Source organism: Odocoileus virginianus, chromosome 24 (genome assembly GCF_023699985.2).
Source record: "Odocoileus virginianus isolate 20LAN1187 ecotype Illinois chromosome 24, Ovbor_1.2, whole genome shotgun sequence".
Taxonomy (NCBI): domain Eukaryota; kingdom Metazoa; phylum Chordata; class Mammalia; order Artiodactyla; family Cervidae; genus Odocoileus; species Odocoileus virginianus.
Window position 1 is genome coordinate 44,581,344 of NC_069697.1, and position 23,931 is coordinate 44,605,274.

A 23,931-nucleotide genomic window follows, 5' to 3' on the forward strand; every position below is an offset into this window, starting at 1 on the left:
GGACTGTAGCCTGCCAGGCTCCTCTGTCCATTGGATTTTCCAGACAAGAGTACTGGGGTGGGTTGCCCTTTGCTTCTCCAGATTTTCCCGACCCAGGGATCAAACCCGCTTCTCCTGCATGTGTCTCCTACACCGCAGGCAGATTCTTTACTGCTGTACACTCTAGATACTCTTTTCTAACCTCTCCCCAAACTCTGTTTTCGAGATTTGATTCCACACTGTGTACAGAGAAGCTGAGCTTTCGGCATCACTTTTAAGACAAAACACTCAGAGGAGGAAACTACTTCCTCTGTTTATTATATATATGTATATATATATATATATATATATATATACATTATAGAGATGCCTCACCCAACCCAGTGGTGTGCTAATAAGTATTTAACAACCAGATCTGGAGGAAGGAAACCTGAATTATAACAAAAGCCAATTTATGTGGATGTCAATACTCCCAGCAACCTGAGTCTCTGGAGTCAAAGTTGAGAAGAGATGTGCTCAACCAGCTCTTCGCTCACATGAGCCAGCCCATCTCACCACTCCCCAACTCCTTGTTAATGTCTTCCGAACACAGCAAAATTCAAGTTATACAATCACTGATCCTTCTACTTCTGCCCCCACCGTTAGTTGCTCAGTTGTATCCAACTCTTTGGCACCCCATGGACTGTAGCTGGCCAGGCTCCTCTGTCCGTGGCATTCTCCAGGCAAGAATAGTGGAGTGGGTTGCCAGTCCCTTCCAGGGGATCTTCCCAACCCAGCGACTGAACCCAGGTCTCCCACATTGCCAGCAGATTCTTTGCCATCTGAGCCGCCAGGGAAGCCCTCTTCCAGCTGGCAGTTCTCTAGAGCTCACAATCAAATGCCCTGGAGGGGAGAGGTTGATTCTGTCACACCTGTCCCTCTTGGGGAAAGTTCTTGTATGAGGTTATCTCATAAGCCACTGAGTACCTCTGAGCCAGGCGTCCTCTCCTGAGTCTTCAGCTGTCGCTAAGAGGAAAGGCTCACAGGGGACATGGCATGGTCACTTCTACTAGAGAAAGAGACTGGAGACTCCCCTGGTGATCCAGTGGTTAAGAATCCGCCTTCCAATACCGGGAGTGCAGGTTTAGTCCTCGGTCAGGGAACTAAGATCCCACATGCTGAGGGGCAACTAAGCCTGTGGGCTCATGACCTAACTAGAGAAAAGCCCGAGCTCCACAGCTGAGACCCAACGTGGCAGAAAGGAAGAAAGAAGCAGACTGTGTTGCTGCCTTTTCAGGGGGGGTGCATCTGGGGCGGCCTCTTGAAAAGGGAGTCTGTGAGCATGGCAGGCATTCAAGCTACAAGCTCCCTGGCATAACATTCTCACCTCTTTAATGAAATTCCCTCAGCCATTATGCAAAGCTCTGAGACAGCCCCCACGTCATATACCCAAAAGAACATCTTGAGTAGATGCAAACAGGAAAATGGACACATTCCACCTAATGTTATTCAAAAGTCCCAGGCAGGGTGAGAAACCAAGTTAGTGCTTCAATTCAATGAGCATTTATCAAGTATATTATTTATCAAGTATGTTTATCAAGTATATTATCCATTTAGTCAAAGCTGTGGTTTTTCCAGTAGTCATGTACAGATGTGAGAGTTGGACCATGAAGAAGGGCTGAATGCTGAAGAATGGAAGCTTTCAAACTGTGGTGCTGGAGAAGACTCATGAGAGTCCCTTGGATAGCAAGGAGATGAAATCAGTCAATCCTAAAGGAAATCAAGCCTGAATATTTATTGAAAGGACTGATGCTGAAGCTGAAGCTCCAATACTTCGGCCACCTGATGGGAAGAGTTGACTTATTAGGAAAGACCCTGATGCTGGGAAAGATTGAGGGCAGAAGGAGAAGGGGGCGACAGAGGATGAGATGGTTGGATGACACCACTGACTCAATGGACATGAATTTGAGCAAACTCCAGAAGATAGTGATGGACAGGGAAGCCTGGTGTGGTGCAGTCCATGGGGTCGCAGAGTCGGATACAACTTAAAGTGAACAGCAACAGTTGTTCTAAACCACTAACGATCAATTGGAAAGTAAGGAAATTACTTCATAGGAGGGTGTAACAGACTCTCCAGAAGAAAGTTTCTCTAACTTCACTCAACCCAAACTTGCAAAATTCTGCTTTCTTATCTTGCAAAGTAGAATGTTGTCACCCTCACCCTTGCTGAGAACACGGTTTCACACTGAGGGAAGTATGCCCCCATGCCTCAGGGTGTTGCGGTGGGATAAGAGTTGAGAACTCTTCTCAGCAACATGAAGGACACAGAGTCAATGCTGACTGGCTAAAGGTGACACCAAACATTTTCTCAGATTCTGAGGAAGGATTCCCACTTCCACGACACCCTCCCAGCCCCCAAGTCATCAAAGGCACTAAAACGACAAGAACTCTGAAAGACGGAAGACTGAATTAACGTGGGTATTTTCCTTCTCTTGGTAAAATGGTTTGCCTGCATCTGAAACGGTATTTGTAAATTGTTCCCGCTGAGGCCATCCCTTTCGCTGATTAATTCTGAAGCGATCTGAAGAATGCATTCCCGTGATTAATGTGCTGACCGATTCTACCAGCTTGGGCTGTGGATATGCTACAACAAGTAATAAATATTTAACAACAAGACTTTCAATATTGTAGAGGATGAAGCAATCCTCTCTAGACCAGCAAAGCTGCGTGGCTTTTGACAAGATTGTATCACATAAAGCAGCATATGCAAAGGCAGCTACACACACTCAATAAGGGGGCCGGAAGAGAGGGACAAACTTCTTAGTCGGTACAGGAAGATTCTGACAGGAGACTAGCTTCAGCGCTTTCCCTCAGTCTATGCCTGAGTGCTTCTGATATCCAAGGCACCTCACCCCGTGCTGTGTGTCTCCAGTGTTTAAAGGTGTGGTATTTTCCACACAACTTGCCCTAACCAGCTCTTTGACGTGTTGTTCATCCAAAGTGGCTCCAATCGAAGGCAGAGGAACCCCTGGCTGTGTTGGGCTTCCTGGGAAATGGTATTTTGCCCTCCAAAATGGTGCTACATTCCAGGGTTTTCTGCAGTGGTTTTACCTTTGCCATTAAAGCTTCTGGGACAGTGGCTAAGTTACTTAATTACTCTAAGCCTTGATATTCTTTTTTTCTCTGTGTAATGGAAAAATAAAGATACCTACCACTCATGATGTTTAGCCCTTAGCCTCATGCTAGGAAATGGTAAACCCTTAATAAATATCAATGTAGTACTGTTATTAACTTCTATAGTTGCTCACTAACTTTCAACTACCACAAAGCCACTCTTTGCCTTTAAGCCTTATCTAATATGATTTCCTCTGAAATGACTCATAGTTTCTTTTCACAGCTGAGAGCCCTGCGTTTGTATCCATAATCACCTCTTAAGGAAGTCTGTTCAGATTTAGTAATCCCATCAACACATATTTTCTTCAAATTTACATTTTATATTTATACCCAAGGTTACTAATAGTAACTATGTTTTCAAATATATTTTTAACATTCTCAATAAGATTAGAAGGCTACACACAATTCCTCAAACTGTTTTGTGAAAACCAGTTTTAGAATTGCCATCAAAAAATATAATACATTTAAAAAAATAGCCTCAACACAGGAAAATCATCTTTGCATTCATCCATTCAACAAACATTTATTGAATGCTTTTTATATGCTGGATAGACATAAACAAGATAAACCAGTAAAATATTTAGTACGTTAGTGACAAACTGCTAATAAGAGAAATAAGGCAGAAAAGGTTGCTGAAAGTGTTGGCGTCATAACATTAAAGACGGAATAAAAAGGAAGCCGTGTGTGTGGTGTCTGGAGAGGGGACGTGGCGTGTGAGGAGGCCATGCCCGCAGCAGGGGCAGCCCTGCCCCCCAGGAGGACCACCCAGGAAAAAGGCTGCGAAGGGGCCTGGGGGGAAGCTGGACAACGCAGCCTGAGAGGGAGCTGTGTAGGATCTTCTGAGTCCTTGCAAGGACTTCGGCTTTTATTCTGAGTGAGAAGGGAAGCTACTATAGGGTTTTGAGTTTTGAAATGATCTGACATCCTTTGGCTGTTCTGTTAAGGAGTGCAGAGACAGAAAAGGGGAGCAGTTAGGGGGGTCATGATAATAGTCCAGGCGAGAGGTGATGGTGATTTGGGAGTAGGGAGGAAGCAGTGGGGGTGGTGAAGAGTGACCTAGTCGAGGAGAAATCTGGACAGAGGGGGCCACAAGATTTGCTGACAAATCAAGTGTAGATTGTGAAAGAAAGAGAAGTTGAGAATGCCTCTATACTTTTTTCCTTTTTTGGTTGAGCATTGTGGAATTACCATTTCCTAAACTATGGATGACTTAGAAGGAGGTGGTGGTATATTAGCTCGGTTTTGGGCATGTTAAGTTGGAATGTGGCTGTTAAGACAAGGAGGACTATGTGCATCTAGAGCAGCAAATATGAAAATTGCATTTATAGGAGAATGTCTGGGCTGCAGGTAGCATAGAGAACAATCATGAGATCATGAGAAGGCCCCAGATTGATTTTTTTTTAAAGCCAGCAGAACCGCTAAGAGGGTGAGGCTTGGGACTTCCCTGGAGGTCCAGCGGTTAAGACTCCAACCTCCCTATTTAGGGGGGCATGGGTTCAATTCCTGGTCAGGGAACTATGATCCCACAAGCTGCACTCCTGGCCAAAAGAGAGAAAAGAAAAAAGAAAGTGAGGCTGCTAAAGAGGTAGCAGGAAAATCAATACCGTAAAGAGGCCTAGGAAGCAACAGAAGCTTTTTCCTTTCCTCTTCAATTTATATGCTTAGAATATATTATTTGTGGAAAGGACAAAAATTTAGAAACAAAATAGATGAATCACCATATAAAGTTATATCCTTTTTATGCTTGAGTAAACTTAAAATATTAAAAATGATTTTATTTTGTGACTTATAGATCAACTCTGAAACCTACCCTAAAAAATAGTCTTTAGATTTCTGAGGAATCGCAGCACTGGAATACAAGTACTGTTGTGACCACACTGAAAAGTTAATGCTATAGGCAAAATGGCCAAATCCCCCATCTTTGTGACGTGTCAAGGACAGCTAAATGACAAGCCTACCACACAGCTCAGGGAATAGCAACACCTCTTTAGAGATGGAGAGGAAATTTTGTGAGGCTCAAATATATACAAAGTGACTTTAAAACTGTTGTTTAAAATATTGTAAAAATGTTTTTATAGTTTTTAAAGCTGTACTATGATACTTAGTCGCTCAGTCATGTACGATTCTGTGACCCTTTGGACTGTAGCCCATCAGAGTCCTTTGTCCATGGGCTTTTTCAGCCAAGAATACTGGAGTGGGTTGCCATTTTCCTCCTCCAGGGATTTCCTGTCCCAGGGATTCGAACCCTGTGTCTCCTGCATTGCAGGTGGATTCTTTACCCATTGAACCATCTGGGAAGCCATTTTTAAAGCTGGTGATCATAAAAGGGGAAAGAGAAACAAACTTGCAGTTGGCAGATTTCCCTTCAAACTCTGGCTATGCCATGACAGTTGTGCATGACTTTACAATTCACATATCTGGGATTTCGTTACTTTATCTTTATTTATTTATTTTTTCCATTTATTTTTATTAGTTGGAGGCTAATTACTTTACATCATTACAGTAGTTTTTGTCATACATTGAAATGAATTAGCCATGGATTTACATGTATTCCCCATCCCGGTCCCCCCTCCCACCTCCCTCTCCACCCAATCCCTCTGGGTCTTCCCAGTGCACCAGGCCCGAGCACTTGTCTCATGCACCCAACCTGGGCTGGTGATCTGTTTCACCCTAGATAATATACATGTTTCGATGCTGTTCTCTTGAAACATCCCACCCTCGCCTTCTCCCAGAGTCCACAAGTCTGTTCTATACATCTGAGTCTCTTTTTCTGTTTTGCATATAGGGTTATCGTTACCATCTTTCTAAAGTCCATATATATGTGTTAGTATACTGTAATGGTCTTTATCTTTCTGGCTTACCTCGCTCTGTATAATGGGCTCCAGTTTCATCCATCTCATTAAAACTGATTCAAATGAATTCTTTTTAATGGCTGAGTAATATTCCATGGTGTATATGTCCCACAGCTTTAGTTACTTTATCTTTAAAATGAAATAATCCCTGCTCTGCCTATTCTGCAAAATGCTGGTGGAAGTCGAATGATTTCATAAGGGAGCTTTCAAAATGCTGATGTCTAAAGCAAAAGTCATGACTAAGGCAAGGTACATTTTTCTAAATTCATCTACTTTTGTTTCTTTGTGTAAGCCACAGTTCTTTACACAGCTTGAAAATACACATTGAAATCCCAATTGAAAAAAATAAAAGATCCTCTAAGGAAAATGCGTATACCCACAAACCCACATAGTTTGGTATGTAATTGATTGTACACTGATTGAAAATCAGGTTTTTATTGTTTTTAATCTTTTTACTTTTTATTGGAGTTTAGCCAATTAACAATTGTTGTGATAGTTTCAGCAAAGGGATTCAGCCATACATATACATGTTCCCATTCTCCCCCAACCCCAACTCCCGGTCATCCAGGCCGCCACATAACACTGGGCAGAGTTCCATGTGCTCTACACTAGGTCCTTGCTGGTTATTCATTTTAAATATAGCAGTGTATACAAGTCCATCCCAAACTCGCTAACTATCCCTTCTCCTCATCCTTCTCCCTGACAAACATAAGTTCATTCTCTAAGTCTGTGAGTCTACTTTGTAAATAAATTCATTTGCATCATTTCTTTTTAGAAAATCACTTTGGAAAGAAACAGGAGCCATTGTGATTTCTTATGTGGAAGAGAAACCTAATGAAAGTCGCATCTAAAAAACCTTTAGTGTGTAGCAGGCTATGGGATAGATCAGTACAGGAGAGCAGTGTTGGGAAGGCAACCCAGGCAGATGCAGAAACCCAAGCTTGAGGTAATGAGAGCCCCTAGTCTAAGACGGTAGCTGTGAGACCAGAGATGAACAAGGAGATATGATAAGAAAAGAACTGCCAGATAAAAAACACAGGATGCCCAGATAAATTTGAATTCTAGATAAACACCAAATAATTGTTTAGTATATCCTAAATATCACATGGCATATACTTACACTAAAACATTATTTGTGGTTTATCTGAAATTCCAGTTTAACTGGGCATCCTGTATTTTTATTTGCTACATCTGGCAATCCTAGAGAGAAACTGGTGAATTTATTGCTACGCTCATCCCCGTGTTTCTGAGGCATATTCTGAAACAACAACAAAAACGTGGGCAACGTGACCACTATGAAATGAAGAGAGTCATATAGAGCTAGTTCCAGTTCTTCTATAGAGCCTAAAGAGATCAAGAAATATATCAAACCATTCATTATAGTCCTATTTGTTTTCCAGACAGGAAGTTACTAATATTGTGGCTATATTATATTCTCAATATATGAGTTTTGTATCTATGTGAATGTGTGTGCACATGTGTGTATGTTTAAGGTATGGGTTAATTAGCAAAAAAGCCACAGGCTTACAATTACCCTGGAGAGACTGAATAAGAAACGTGGAGTACCCACAGTCCATCCATCACTTGCTACACACACACACAGAGTCCATCCATCATTTCCTACACACACACACACACACACACACACACACACACACCCATGTGCACATGAGACTGGACCAGGGAGTTTTTCCCTATGCAGCCCAAGCCCCTGGTTTATCTTGATTGGACAGTGTGTGTGGTATGAATGGGAAGGAAAAGGTTTAGACAACAGGGTCCCTTTCAGTGAAAAGTAGGAACAGTTTAAAGATTCAAAGAAGGAAATCCATTTGAAGTGGTGTTACAAACCCGAAACCAGGAGCATTCAAGGTGACTTTCTCCATCTAAAAGCTTAAGACCTTTAAGGTTTCATCTCCTGGGTAATGTAGGTGAAAATCCAAAATGGAGCTTCCAAACTTTAACCCTTCTCTCTCCTACTTTGTAATTTTGTCCTGAAATTATCTTTACTAGGCCCTAGTGTCTCACTCTGTGGAGGTTGAAAAGTCATGATAGCAAGGAGAAAGAGGTCTGGTTTCACTACACTTTTGCAGATATGGGGCACACTAGGATTCACAACTTATGATCAACAGCACCCAAGAACTGCCCCCTGTGAAACTGGAGACCACAGAAAGCCCACAGCCCATACCTCTGGAGAGCGTTTTTAAGAAGAAAGGTGGAGGAGAGTAAGGTCAAACCTCATGATTGGTCCATGGTGGCCCCTGAGCAAAAGTGAGTCTTGCAAATTTGGGGGTAATAGAGACAGGACTTGGATACTGATGGAACTCTTATCAGTGATAGAGAACTTAGAAAAGGAGCCTAGATTCTTCTTTTGTGATTCCCCATGGTGTGATGAATGCTCAGTAAATGCTGTTGACTGATTGTTTTTAACCTGGGCCTGGGAGGAGGGGTTTGAGGTTTGAAGGGGAAGCTTGGAGACAGTTAAGGAAGAATTCATGTATATTCAACTCCTATAGAAAAAAAAAAAAAGCAGCCCAGGTTGCTCAGTGGTAAAGAATCTGCCTTCCAATGCAGGAGACGTGGGTTTGACCCCTGGGTCAGGACAATCCCCTAGAGTAGGAAATGGCCACCCAATCCAATCCAGTATTCTTGCCTGGATATATTCTTGCCATGGACAGAGAATCCTGGCGGGTCCATAGGGTCCTGGTGGGTCCACAGGGTTGCAAAGAGTGGGAAATGACTGAACCCAGCACTGCGGCAGTGGGGGGTTGGGGGAGGAAACGCAAGGTTTGAAGGGGAAGTTGGGAGATGATTAAGGAAGAATTATCTGTGTTCAACTCTCACAAAAAACAAATTGGCCAAGTGAAAACTATTGGCCACTTAATTTTACACAGTTGTGTAAAAAGAAAAATCAAGAACTTTAGTTCCTTCTAAAAACCATTATATGTGTGTGTGGGTGTGTATTGCTGCCTCATCTTTGTTGCGTTTGCAGTGTCTCTCACTGCAGTGGGCACAAGGACTCTCTAGCTGAGCCTTGACGCCCTGGAGGCCAGGCTCAGTAGCTGTGGCATGTAGGCTGAGTTGCTTTGTGGCCTGTGGGATCTTAGTTCCCCGATCAGAGATTGCGCCCGTGTTCCCTGCATTGTAAGGCACATTCTTAACCATCGGATCACCAGGGAAGTCCCATAAAAACCATTTTATTCAGTTTCCACTAGTAACAATTATAACTGGGATTACAAGTAAAACTGGCTAGCATTAATGAAAACATTTATCACAACCATAGCTCTGAAAACTCAAGATGTTTAGTGGAAAGAACTCCTAAAGATACATCTGAGTGTTTAAAGTAAAAGCAAAACACAAGAACAACAAAAACATTTTTCAAAGGCATCAAATGATGCTCAGCTAATTTCATGTCACTTAACATCAATAAGGAAAAATACATTGGAAAATCTACACATTATGTAAGCAATGATGTTATTAGTATAACCAAGAATGAAATAGCTCTTAACTATTTCCAACTTTGCCTCTAGAATTCCTTTCTTCTGATGGCAGAACATACTATTTCCTGTTCTTATACTCTGTGGGAAGTAGCACACCCATTTTAATGTCACTTTTTCCCTGTATCAACATTTATGTGAGGAATTATTTTTGTGCTCTCAAGGTTGATATCTCAGATCCAGAAGTCATGTGGCAATGGATCTCAAACTTAAATATGAGAATACCTTGTTACTTGTTACTATCCTGGGAGCTCTCCTACATACAGTGATTCAGGTCTGGTGAGGGATTCAGAAATCTGTATTTCTAACAAGCATCCCAAATGATGCTAAGACAGGTCTTCACAGATTTTGCCGATTTAAGTAACCAGAGTAATTTTCATGTCTACTTTCCAACTGCAGAGGATAAATTTTAAACTCTTATTTTCTATAATGCCCATAAGAGGTGGAAAAGATTATAGGAAAATACATGAGTATAAATAACACAGCTTTCATGACCTTTACAGGGAACTCAAATAACTGCAATTTTTGATTTATAATAAGTTTTGAAATGAGGAACTTCAAGATTCTGAGTTGCTTTGTGAGTCATCAGTGATTAATCTTTCCATAATTTTAACCCTGTGAATATTTTTTTTCTTTGAAAACTGGTTATTTTTGAATCAGGTTCTAGCTCCTCAGTTCAGTTCAGTTGCTCAGCCGTGTCCGACTCTTTGCGACCCCATGAATCACAGCACGCCAGGCCTCCCTGTCCATCACCAACTCCCGGAGTTCACTCAAACTCATGCCCATCGAGTCGGTGATGCCATCCAGCCACCTCACCCTCTGTCATCCCCTACTCCTCCTGCCCCCAATCCCTCCCAGCATCAGGGTCTTTTCCAATGAGTCAACTCTTCGCATGAGGTGGCCAAAGTACTGGAGTTTCAGCTTCAGCGTCAGTCCTTCCAGTGAACACCCAGGACTGACCTCCCTCAGGATGGACGGGTTGGATCTCCTCACAGTCCACAGGACTAGGTGAGTGAATACTAAATTTTTCAAGGCTTATCTCTAAAAATTACTCCAGGTAAATAGTAAGTTTCTTACCGATTTCTCTAATGTTAGAATATGATATACTTTATGATGTACAGTTCACCCGTGAATAACACAGGTTGTGGGTGGTGATCCTCTGTGCAGTCAAAAATACAAGTATAACTTACAATCAACCCTACCTATATTTGATTCCTCAGTATCTGTGGTTCTGCACCCGCCAATTTAACCTGTCACGAATCATGTAGTACTGTAGTTTTCACTATTGAAAAAAATCTGAGCATAAGTGGACCCATGCAGTTCAAATCCATATTCAACTGAACTTTTTTTCTAAATATAATGAAAATAGCATACTTCTACATTTAAATTTCATAGGGTAATATTGATTCCACCTATCTTCATATGTAAGGTTCTGTTTCATAACCAAGTAATATATTTTTTTAATTATTTATTTTTTATTTTTGGGTGTGCTGGGTCTTTGTCACTGCTCACAGACCCTCTCTAGCTGCAGTGTGCAGGCTTCTCATTGTGGTGGCTTTTCTAGGTTCAGGGCACAGGCGCTGGGCGCATGAACTTCAGTGGTTGCAGCATGTGGTCTGTCGTTGTGGCCCACAGACGTAGTTGCTCCACAGCACGTGGAATTCCCCTGGATCAGGGATAAACCCTGTGTTCCCTGCATTGGCAGGCAGGTCCCTACCCACTGTGCCACCAGGGCAGTCCCTAAATGGTGTTTTCAGTATATTCAGCTGCCTTGGGGGAAAACCAAGGAAAGTGATTATGATTTTTCCATGTTATTAAAGCATGGTGGGAGGCTTCCCAGCTGGCTCAGTGGTAAAGAATTCGCCTGCCAATGCAGGAAACACAGGTTCGATCCCTGGGTCGGGAAGATCCCTCGAAGGGGGAAATGGCAATCCACTCCAGGATTCTTGCCTGGAGAATCCGATGGACAGAGGCACCTGGCAGGCTACAGTCCATGGGGTCATAAGAGTCAGACATGACTTAGCAACTGAACAACAACCAGTGGTTAGAACTCCATGTATTCACTGCTGAGGCCACAGGTTCAATCCCTGGTTGAGGAAATAAGGTCCCACAAGCCGGGCAGTGTAGTCAGAAAAAAAAAAAAAAACTCTTCCTCAAACATTCTTCCCTGCTTCATAGCACCTCCTGTGTTAATGTCTGTGTTTGCCACTGTCTACAGATTGTCATTCAAAAATACAATGCAAGCGCAATGAAGACTGACTATGAAGTGCACTTGCAAGTTTCATAAAATATGCAGCATTTCATGAAATTGATAAAGATGATGGGAAACTATTCAAGCCATGAGCAGAGCCATAGACTGTGTCAATCAGTCCAACTAGTTATTAAAGTTGACAAGAACAAAAGGTCAAAGATGCAAGATTTGACTAGGAGATACTCTTACAAAAATGGATGAAGTCTGGGATGTTTTGTAAGATGATTCAATTATGGAATAGCCAATATGAAGGGAAGATTATCATTCCATGTATCAAATGATTTTGTAAAAAAAAACATTTCTAAGAGTTAAAATATTTTACAAGTTAGCTATGTTATAACAAAGTAAGGTTTTCTGGTAGTCTTAGCAAAAAATTTCAAGTTAAAAGTTCTAGTGAAAGTTCTTATGAAAACTTGGTCCCCCTTAAATAGATTTAAGTGATCTTCTGGTATTAGATATGCACTGATAAGTATCTGTTTCAAAGCATTAGTTGTCTGACTATATACCTGTGTGACAATATTAACACAGATTTAATTTTAACATCTGATGCCAATCTCTCCTTATTAATCATATTTTAATTCAATAATTTAATCTTTGTTATTCCTTTCAGCTGATTTTCTATAAATTCATTTAAAATCCCAAGACATTAATTTACAAGTAATTGTGGTTTTGGACCATGAATTTTAAATCATTATAACTACGCTCAATCACATCTTTATTAATCAAAATGGGAAGCATTACAATCAACACATTTTTGCCAATGAGAAATAAGTTTGTTTATTTCTGTAGCATAAAAATCTGTGCTTCGGGATTCAACAAACCCTTGGAAAGCATTTTCTGCCTCTTGCTGGTTGTGGATGGAGAAGGCAATGGCACCCCACTCCAGGTTCTTTCCTGGAGAATCCCAGAGATAGCGGAGCCTGGTGGGCTGCTGTCTATGGGGTTGCACAGAGTCGGACATGACTGATGTGACTTAGCAGCAGCAGCAGCTGGTTGTGGAAGCATCTTCCCTCCAAAAAGTTGTTGAGATGAAAGAAATGGTAGTCAGTTGGTGAGAGGTCAGGTCTACGGTGAATGAGGCAGAATTTTGTAGCCCAATAGTTCAACTTTTGAAGCATTTGTTGTGTGATATGTGGTAGGGTGCTGTTGTGGAGAAGAATTGGGTCCTTTTTGTTGACCAATGCTGGCAGGAGGTGTTGCAGTTTTGGTATATTTCATTGATTTGCTGAGCATACTTCTCAGAGGTAATGGTTTCGCCAGGATTCAGAAAGCTGTAGTGGATCAGACAGTCTGCAGACGACCAAACAGTGACCATAACCTTTTTATGGTGCAAGTTTGGCTTTGGGAAGTGCTTTGGAGCTTCTTGGTCCAATCACTGAGTGGTTTGGCAATGACTGTATAAAATCCACTTTCTGTCGCATGTCACAATCCGATCAAGAAATGGTTGATTGTTGCTGCATAGAATAAGAGTAGATAACACTTCAAAACAACACTTTTTAAAATTTTTGGTCAGCTCACACAGCACCCATTTACTGAGCTTTTCCACCTTTCCAATTTGCATCAAGTGCTGAATGGACTGTAGAATAGTCGATGTTGAGTTCTTTGTTGACTTCTCTCTCTCAATTGGTATTGCCAACCACCGATGGCCAGCCACTGTACTCCTCATCTTCAAGGCTCTTGTCTCCTTTGCTAAGCTTGAGCCACACTGCATTGTATGTTCATTAGCAGTTCCTGGCCAAATGCATTGTTTATGTTGTGAGTTGTCTCCGGTGCTTTATAACACATTTTGAACTCAAATAAGAAAATCACTCAAATTTGCTTTTTGTCTTTTGCTTTTAGACATCATTTCCCTAGTCTAAAATAAATATAGAATAGACAGCACTAAGTCATTAGCAAAAAGACATGAAACAAGAAATGTGCAATAAAATGATGTATAAAATAACCACATTTAAGAATGTATCCCAATACATTCTTAAATGGCACTGTTGAACAGCAAAGTTCAACAATGCAAAACCACAATTACTTTTGCACCAACCCAATAAATCTATGGAAACCTTTACTGGAATTGCATTAAACTTCTTCACTACTTTAGGAAGAATTAGGGAGCCTATTTGCTATATTCAGTCAAGGAAAGATGATTGATTGTCTCCATTTATTTTCTTTGATCTGTTTTAGAAAAGTTTTCCTCACATGTCCCATACATTACTTGTTGAATTAAACTGTGGACAATTCTTAGAGATGGGACTACCAGACCACCTGACCTGCCTCCTGAGAAACCTGTATGCAGGTCAAGAAGCAACAGTTAGAACTGGACATGGAACAACAGACTGGTTCCAAATAGGGAAAGGAGTACGTCAAGGTTGTATATCATCACCCTGATTATTTAACTTATATGCAGAATACATCATGAAAAATGCTAAACTGGATGAAGCACAAGCTGGAATCAAGATTGTCAGGAGAAATATCAATAACCTCAGATATGCAGATGACACCATACTTATGGCAGAAAGCGAAAGAAGAACTAAAGAGCCTCTTGATGAAAGTGAAAGAGGAGAGTGAAAATGTTGGCTTAAAACTCCACATTCAGAAAACTAAGATCCTGGCATTGGTCCCATCACTTCATGGCAAATAGATAGGGAAACAATGGAAACAGTGACAGACTTTACTTTTTTGGGCTCCAAAATCACTGCAGATGGTGACTGCAGCCATGAAATTAAAAGACGTTTGCTCCTTGGAAGGAAAGTTATGACCAACCTAGACAGCAAATTAATAAGTAGACATTACTTTGAGAACAAAGGTCTGTCTAGTCAAAGCTATGATTTTTCCAGTAGTCATGTATGGATGTGAGAGTTGGACTATAAAGCTGAGTGCCAAAGAATTGATGCTTTTGAACTGTGATGTTGGAGAAGACTCCTGAGATTCCCTTGGACAGCAAGGAGATCCAACCAGTCCATCCTAAAGGAAATCAGTCCTGAATATTCATTGGAAGGACTGATGCTGAAGCTGAAACTCCAATACTTTGGCCACCTGATGTGAAGAACTGACATTGGAAAAGACCCTGATGCTGGTAAAGATTGAAGGTGGGAGAAGGGGACGACAGAGGATGAGATGGTTGGATGGCATCACCAACTCAATGGACATGAGTTTGAGTAAACTCCAGAAGTTGGTGACGGACAGGGAGGCCTGGCGTGCTGTAGTCCACGGGGTTGAAAGAGTCGGACACGACTGAGTGACTGAAATGAATTGAACTAACGACTGAGTGACTGAAATGAACTGAACTAAGTCACCTGAAGTGGTATATGTTGCACTTAAATACTCATGAATGTAAATGGCTGAACAAATCCATTTTAATGGATATTCAATCCACTAAAAAAACTCAATATCCCACATAGGTAGTCACTTCAACATAGCCTCATGTCAACTCCCACACCAAAAGAGTACTTTATTTTGTAAATTTTGACCCATTGTCACTTCCATGTTATTGTCTTTTCAGCTGTCAAGAGTGCAAGGTGAAGAAAAAATTTAGTTAGATGGGGGTTGCATCTGGAAAATAAATTTCTTAAACTCCACATGTATGTTTCAAAACTGCTGGGTTCCAAGTCCATCTATGAGCTCCCAGACTGCCAGTATCATGCGCAGCATACTAAAGCTACACAATCTCAATAGCTTCTTGATTCCGTATAAATCAAGTCAGTCAATACATCAACTTGTAACAGACTGCACACTTTTAACTGAACATGGCAAAATATTCACTGTCTTGAACTTTACATCATTTGATGTCAAACAATGAGGCAAATCCCAAAAGTATATACAAAAAATGGCTTTGCACTTACAAAAGTTTGTTTTCCATACTGATTAATCCAGGCAGCTAACTCACTGGTTTATGCAATTTTATTGAAGAAAAATAAATCAGTTACTAGCAGAGCTAGTTGGTCACTCATCCATTGACAACTTGCATCATTTATTCTCTGCTATATTAAACGGTATACTGGAAGACAGATTAACTAGCAACTCCAAGCCTCCTAACAATTTAAATGAAAATTATAAAATGTTTTGAGAACCTATTTTGGAATACAAAGGGTGTTTGACTTCCAATTTCCATTCTCTGTAGAACCAGAACTGGTCATTACTTTATTAACATGCATAAAACACATCACATTTTCTGTTCTGCTGATACTATAAATTCAATACCAATTCTCTAGCCATATCAGTTATGAGCAGAAAGTATATCATGTAACGTCAAATCTCTAACAGTGGAAGGCTCAAACAAGAATGGATGCTGCTTCCTTTGACGTGACAACTCAGCATCCAAGTCCCTCCGTCTCAGATGATTCTTCAGCACGTAAGAGCAGTGAGGAATGGTTTTAGTCTCATAACCAAGTTAGAGTGAAGACATTGGCCACATAATACACATGCTCCATTTTAAAAAAAATTCTGCATCTTGGGCAACTGTTCTCTTGTAACTATTTTACAGTCTCTAAAAGCAGTTATTGTCCAAAGCTGGAAGAACTTAAGTCTTCTCAGATGAGCATGTGAATGAATGGAGGGAGGTAAATAAAAAATAAAATTAAAAAAGATGAGGTCTGATAGGGGAGCAGCCAGATAAGAAAACCAAAAAAGGAACAGTAATTTAAAGTTTACTCCAGTTATAATGCAGGTTAGTCCGACTCTAAGGTAGCATCACACAGCATACCTCTGAGTCCATTCCTGAGATATTCTGTTGTACTCATCTTGTCTGTTTTATAGATCCATGCAATCTCTGGCACTAGGGAGTCATCTGGGTTTGGATCACACAGCAGTGAACAAATGGATAAAAGAACTTCAGAAATAGTTAAAGCAGGAGACCACTGTGATCTTAGAATATCGAGACAAATGCTGTCATTACTGTTAATATTTGGATGATACATTCTTGTTGTAAATGCAACCTTAGGTGCTTTGAAGGGGCAGTCTGAAGGAAAATGGATACACCATCTAGATATGGGTTGTCATTAGGTCCCATAATTGTGGCTTGCCTAAGAAATATACCATCCCCAACTGGACCTGCAAAACACTGCTGGAGGGTCACGGGCCAAATTACTAAGTTCCTTGTTAATCCGTTTCAGCACCGTAGTCTGTGCTTTCCATCTGGCTCCTGTCTCGGTGTGTGCTGAAGGTCTGGCCAAAACTGATTATCCCAATGGCTGGGAAGGACCGTCTCTTCATCTCACACTGGCTCTGCTAGAAACGGGCGCAGAGGGGCCGGGAACGCCCTCACACCTCGGACTCGGCCTCCTCCCCATGGGGCAGCTGGTGCCTCCCCGGCACTACGGGGCTCTAAGCACTTACTGTTACTGTCACCTAATTTTCAGCGAGAGTGGCAAGATAATTCAAGAGGAGCAAAGAACAGTCTTTTCGACAAATGGTGCCAGGACATCCAAAACAGATATTCTCATATATAACAATGAAGCTGGACCCTTACCCTCTCACTGTATGTAAAACGTAGCTCAAAATGGATCAATGACCTAAACATGACAGCAATAAAACTCTTAGAAGAAAACAAATGATCATGATCTAGCACAAAGTCTCAGGCAGCAAAACATAAGCAACAACAACAAAATAGTAAACTGGACTTCATCAAACATAAAGATCTACGCTCAGGGGAACAGAATTCCAGACAGAACAAGTATGAATGCCCAAAGGTAAGTTGTGTATCCGAGGAGTAGAAAGGAAACCAGAATGAGTGGAGAAAGTTGAGGCATGACAGGAGAAATAGTTGAAGAGATGGACATAGTCCAGTATATAGGGGGCCTTGAAGGCCATGATAAAATATATGGATTTTATTTGAAATGCAGTGGGAGTCATTGCAAGATTTTGTTTTAGGGAATGTCATGTTCTGATACATGTTTCTGAAGACAACTTTGATTCCTGCATGCCACATGAACTGTTGCTGGGCAGGGAACAAGGAAACCAGCTTAGGAAGCTTTTGTCGTCATCCAGGCAAGACATAAATGATGGCATCAACAGAATGGATAGATTGGGGATTAGACAGATATGGAAGAGCTGAAAGGACTAATTTAATATGGTAATTGAGGGAAAAAAAGGAAATAAAGGATAACTCCTAGGTTTTCAGTTGAAGATGTATGTAATTTATGGAGAAAGGAGAGACTAGAAGAGTAAGTTTGGAGGCAGTTAGGCATGGAAATCAGCGTTTTGTTTTGGTATGTAAAAGGTGAAAAACCTTTAGACATCCAAATGAAAATATCAAGTATCGAGGTGAAAAAACTAGTCTAGACCTAGGGGAGTCAAGGCTGGAGATAAAAATTTGTGTCATTTATTAGACCCAGGTAGGACTATCTTGGAGAAGGAAATGGCAACCCACTCCAATATTCCTGCCTGGAGAATCCCATGGACAGAGGAGCTTGGCAGGCTACAGTCCATGGGGTTGCAAGAGTTGGACACATATTAGCAACTAAACCATAAAACAGGACTATCTGGAGCAAATATCTAGATAAGGAATAGCAGAGGAGCTTAGACTCTGGCCCAGGGCACTGCAATATTAAAAAGACTGAGTAAAGGGGATGGAGCTGGCAGAGGAGACTGAAAAAGAGTAACCAGTTACGTAGGTGAAAAAAAACTAACAGAATTGTGGTGTGTGAAAGGATACTCAGAAATACTTAATTAGTTACTTGTATGCAGATTTAGTCACATGAGGTAGACAATCAAAAACTTATCAAAGCAAAAAAGGCAAAAAAATGTGCAAGAGGTGGGAAAAGGGAGGGAACAAATTGCAGAGAGTTTAGAAACAGTAAGTCTTGTTTATACAGTTTTTTTAATAAACTTATTAGTTGGCAGCTAGCAAAAGGTTAGGCTGAACAGACTGTCTTTGAGCAGGCTGACTTTATCATCAAAGAAAACTGTTTCAGTTTATGACTTTGCCAGAACCTTGAGCGCGTCGCTGTAGAATACACCTGATAGACAGGCTTTCTTTGTGTGATTTTTCAGTCTAGTCCCTTAGCTGTAAATCATTTCCTCATCAGGAGTACTCAAGTGTCACGGAAAAAAAGAGGGGAAAAGTATTATAAAGTATTTCAAAAATAATATGGAAGTAAAAAATCATAATCAGAAGGTGCAAGCTAATCTCACAAAGGGTACCTTGACATCAATGGTTCTCAAACCTGAGAATGCCACCCCGCATCATCTGGAGGATTTATTAAAACAGAGGGAGTGAAAGTCCCTCAGTAGTGTTCAACTCTTTGTGACCCAAATTCTCCAGACCAGAATACTGAAGTGGGTAGACTTTCCCTTCTCCAGAGGATCTTCCTAGCCCACGTATCAAACCCAGGTCTCCTTCATTGCAGGCAGATTCTTTACCAGCTGAGCCACAAGGGAAGCCCTTAAAACAGAGTACCAGGCCCCAACTCAAAATTTCTGATTCAGTAAGTCTCGAGTGGGGCCCCAAACTAACACATTCCCAGGTAATGTTTATACTGCTAATTGAAGAACCATATTTCTTGAGTCTCAATGACCTAGGAAACTTGAATGCATGCAGCTGGAAACATGTCCAAGAAGAAATGTTCATAACTACCTTGCTTATAATAATAAAAAAACTAAAAATAATCTAAATGTCCATAGTTGAATGGATAAATCATGGTATGCATTTCATAATAGAATATTATATAGCTATGACGATGAGTGATAGCTACATGCATCTATACAGATGAATCTCAAAAACAAAGCTGAGCAAAAAATGTCACTATATACATATAATTTGATTCCATTCACAGAAAAGCCAAAAGCAGGAAATACTGTACTTATAGAGACACACAAACATGTGGTAAAATTATAATGAAAAATAAAAGATTTATTGATACAAAATTCAGATAGCTGTCACCTGGAAGTTAAGAAAGAAAGACAAGCATTAAAGACACTGAGGCACTTCAAAGTTAATGTTCTATTTTTTAAATGATGTTGCACTTCAAAATGTAAGTAAAATATACACTTCCTAAGTGAAAGTCGAAGTGTTAAGTCGCTTGGTCATGTCCGACTCTTTGCGACCCCATGGACTGTAGCCTGCCAGGCTCCTCTGTCCATGAGGATTTCCCAGGCAAGAATACTGGAGTGGGTAGCCATTTCCTTCTCCAGGGGACCTTCCCAACCCAGGGATCGAACCCACATCTCCTGCATGGCAGGCAGATTCTTTACCATCTGAGCCACCAGGGAAGCCTTCATATATATATTCTGGTACGTGTGAATTACTTCGTAATAAAAATTTTTAAGTAAAATGGGAGGTAATGATCAGATGTGTTAGATGGTGCTGAGTTCAAGGAAGGTGAGGACAGAAATGACTCTAGAATTTGGCAAAAGGAAGTTTGTGGTGATCTCTAGACAGTGATTTCAGAGGGGTAATAAGGACAGAAGCCAAACTAGAACAGATTAATGAATACTAGAACACAAGACAGAAACTGCCAAAACTATAAGACAAGTGAAACCAAACACTTCAGGAATGCACAGGGTAGAAATTAGTTCCAACCCAAGGGCAATCAATAACACCTCCTGGAAGAGGAGCAACAACATTTGGGTATATAGAAGAAGGAAATGAAGCATGTTTCAGGCAAAAAGAATAGCAACAATGCCTTAAGTAAGGTCAGAATCAAGCAAAAGTTAAGTGTGAAGGGGAAGGGCAAGCAGTGCCGTTTAGCTAGAAATGTACAGGCTGTCTAAACTGGCACTGGCAACGTGGTCATCACTGGCCACACGTAGCTACTGAGCACTCAGAATGTGGCTGGGCCAACTGGAGAACTGAAGCCTTTAATTTGGATTAATGTGAATTTAACAACTGATACCTGATTTAGTTACAGGAACATTTTTAAGTCTATTTGGAAGAAACTGGGTATGTGAATAAACTTTTCAAACTGCAGATTTTATGAAACCTAAATATAGATCAAACATTTTCAGTGAAAATGCAGCATCTGAGAGATCAGCTATAAATAAGGTGACCATCTGTACAAGTTTTAGTACTCTAAGTTATACAACACAGGGTCTCCCTAGCTGTAAACATAATCTATATTCTAGATGTCAAAGCATGTAAAAAATCATTAATAAAACCTCAAATTACATATTGAGATCATAATATCCTGGACATATATGGTTAAATAAAATGTATAAGATTAATCTCACCTGTTTTGTTTACTTTCTACAATGTGGCCATGATAAATTTTAAAATTATACATGGCTGACATTATATTAAGTATTGTACAGCACTGGTCTAGAGAAGGACAGGCCAACTTGAGCTTTAGCTATTACTCAGTAGTAAATGAAGTTACTGAAATCTCAAAATATCCACACTAATTTTTTTTAAGTAAAAGGAAGTATTGTGGTACTTGGAACTATTAAACTAAAACTGCCCTTTAAAGTTACATTTTTTAATTAACTCAATAAATCTAAGGAGAAATGAAGTCACCAAGGGAAAAAAATGGTTTCCAGGCCTATAAAACTGGACTAGCTTACAAAGGCTTTATAAGGGTATAATATACAGCAACATATGAGCTCCTGGTCATGAGTGTGTGGCAAACCATTTACAAACAATCCTATTTAAAAACCAACTTTTGTATTTATTCCTTCTTTCAATAGTCATAGGTTTACAGATATACTCAACATCTCATTTTCTACAATCAGGAAAATTTTCAATCAATCTTAGACAATCACAGACAATGCTAGGACCTTGTGGAAGTTAACAGTTCTGTTTTTTGGAGAGAGTCTCCAAAAAAGGGCGATAGATTGTCCCTATTACCTTTCCTCCAACAATGTCCTACACTAGAAAAAGAAAAGTCAGAAGGGCTATTTAGCTTAACTCTTGCAATTCTGGGAACTCTTATCTAGTATTCTGACTAGCATCTGGCTCCCCTCCCCCCATCCCCATCCATAATTAGGGAATGTCAACACCATCTAACCAGTTGCCTAAGCTAGAAACGTAAGTCATACCAAATTTCTTTCAACATCACCCCATTCAAATACCTTTTCAAATTCTACTGTTTCAGAATTTTAATACCTCACCCCAACCCAAATTGCCACAGAAGGGCCAAATAGCTATATATGGCAGAATTAGGATTAAACTAAATTTCTGTCTTTATATGGACACTCTCTCTCTGGGTCATCTAATTCACCTCTGTGGTTTTAACTCCCAAATTGTATCTTATCTCTAGCTCAGATTTTTCTCAGAATACCTCAGAATTGAAAATCTAATCACCCACTAGGGATATCCACCTGGATATTCCATAGGCATCCCAATCTCAACATATCCAAAAATTCAATTAATCCTACCCATCCAATTTCTCACTTATCACCTATTCTCCAAATATTGGATTAGAATTCCTATATTAGAAAATTGGACATCAATTGCTCTCTCAATATCCAATTAATTAAGTCCTTCCCATTTTATCTCGGGTATTTTTCAAATCCTTTCTCCATTTTTCAGCCCAACAAATCCTCACCTTATCTCCCTTTCACAACCTTCATCCAAATTCAGAATAACCTACGTGTTCCATGAACTGATCAGCACCTACCTTTCATGTCTCTACATATTGTTTTGTACTCAGTGATTCAGCCATGAGAAACTGTGTGCAGTTTATACATGCACTGGGTTGTTTCTGCTCAATCTTTTTCATGTGTTCTCTATGCCTTGTTCAGTCGCTCAGCTGTGTCTGACTCAGCGACCCCACGGAATGCAGCACGCCAGGCTTCCCTGTCCTTCACCATCTCCCGGAGTCTGCTCAAATTCATGTCCATTGAGTCAGTGTTGCCATCCAATCATTTCATCCTCTGTCGCCCCCTTCTCCTCCTGCCTTTGATCTTTCCCAGAATCAGGGTCTTTTCCAATGAGCTGACTCTGCATCAGGGAGCCAAAGTATTGGAGCTTCAGCTTCAGCATCAGTCTTTCCAATGAATATTCAGGAATTATTTCCTTTAAGATTGACTGGTTTGTATAACTGAATCATTTTGCTGTACACCTGAAACACAATGACGTAAATCAACTATAATTTTAAAAATTGAACAATTTTTACCTCTTTCAGTTGCTGCTTTCTTACCTCTGGGCCAGCGATCTTTTTAGTAGAATTCCTGAGCCAAACAGATTTTGAATTTGTCTGTTGTATAATGATGTATAATAAAGCTGCTGCTGCTGCTGCATTGTTGTTGAATATTCAGGGCTGATCTCCTTTCGGATTGACTGGTTTTATCTTCTTGCAGTCCAAGGGACTCTTAAGAGTCGTTTCCAACACCACAGCTCAAAAGCATCAATTCTTTGGTGCTCAGCCTTCTTTATGGGCCAACTCTCACATCCATACATGACTACTGGAAAAACCATAGCTTTCACTATACGGATCTTTCTATACCTAGATGGCCTTCTTTCCAATTTTAAGGAGCATGTACAGGTCTCCAATGTCCACCCATGCAAGAAACAGTAAATCTAAAGTACTCAGGTTCTACTGGTTTTAAAGTCTAAGAATCAACAAAATGAGACTATCCTGCTGCCCCAAGCAGAGGTTTTTTCTTAGGTATAGAAATCTACCATCAGGATGTATTTCTAGTCATAAACTTTCTCCAGTGAGACTTAAAGGGAGTAGCTAGTCATGCTCACTAGACCAGTAGAATGAGCATTATGGATAGTTTCTTTAGACCACAACTAATGGTTTCTAATTTTCAATTAAATACCTGTTCTTGAACATTCTTTCCAAAAGAGTGGCTGCCAAAATTCTGCTTGATTTAGCATTCTTTGTTGAGTCATCTGAAGAAGTGACTTGATAAGTCTAGGGAAAAAGGGTGAAGCCGCCACGTAGGTGACCTATAGTACTATGTAACGTCACCAGGAGCAAGGAATGAAAATTGTAAGGTCAATAAGATTAAAGGAAATGTTCTGGGCATATGATACTTCAAGACATTGTTCACTTGGAAATTACAACTTGTCATCCAAACAGTGAATAGCACACAAAGAAAATATAACAAAGTTCAATAAGAGGCTTCAATATTCACAGGATATTCAAGAATCTGCAGACCAATGAGCATGAAAATGGATTTTGTGGTAACTCAGGTTCCACACATTAATTTTTATAAGCTCATCACAAGAATAGAAACTTCCCTGAGAGCTCAGGGGAAAAGAGACTTATCACTGTATCTATACTAATTCAAAACTGTCTAATGTTATTAATACTTCATCTGTCCTGGTATC

General features: G+C 40.4%; 1 long non-coding RNA gene and 1 pseudogene across 1 annotated transcript in view; one reads left to right on the forward strand and one right to left on the reverse strand.

Moving 5' to 3' along the window:
* Positions 1-10,322: 10,322 nt before the first annotated feature.
* The window catches only part of LOC139030867 (uncharacterized), a 45,212-nt gene continuing 31,603 nt past the window's right edge, over positions 10,323-23,931 (forward strand). The window contains exon 1 of the long non-coding RNA XR_011483308.1: positions 10,323-10,486. This is a non-coding gene — a long non-coding RNA (uncharacterized lncRNA). The remainder of the gene's footprint in view (positions 10,487-23,931) is intronic.
* Positions 12,481-16,897, reverse strand: LOC139030866 (ubiquitin-conjugating enzyme E2 D3 pseudogene; annotated as a pseudogene).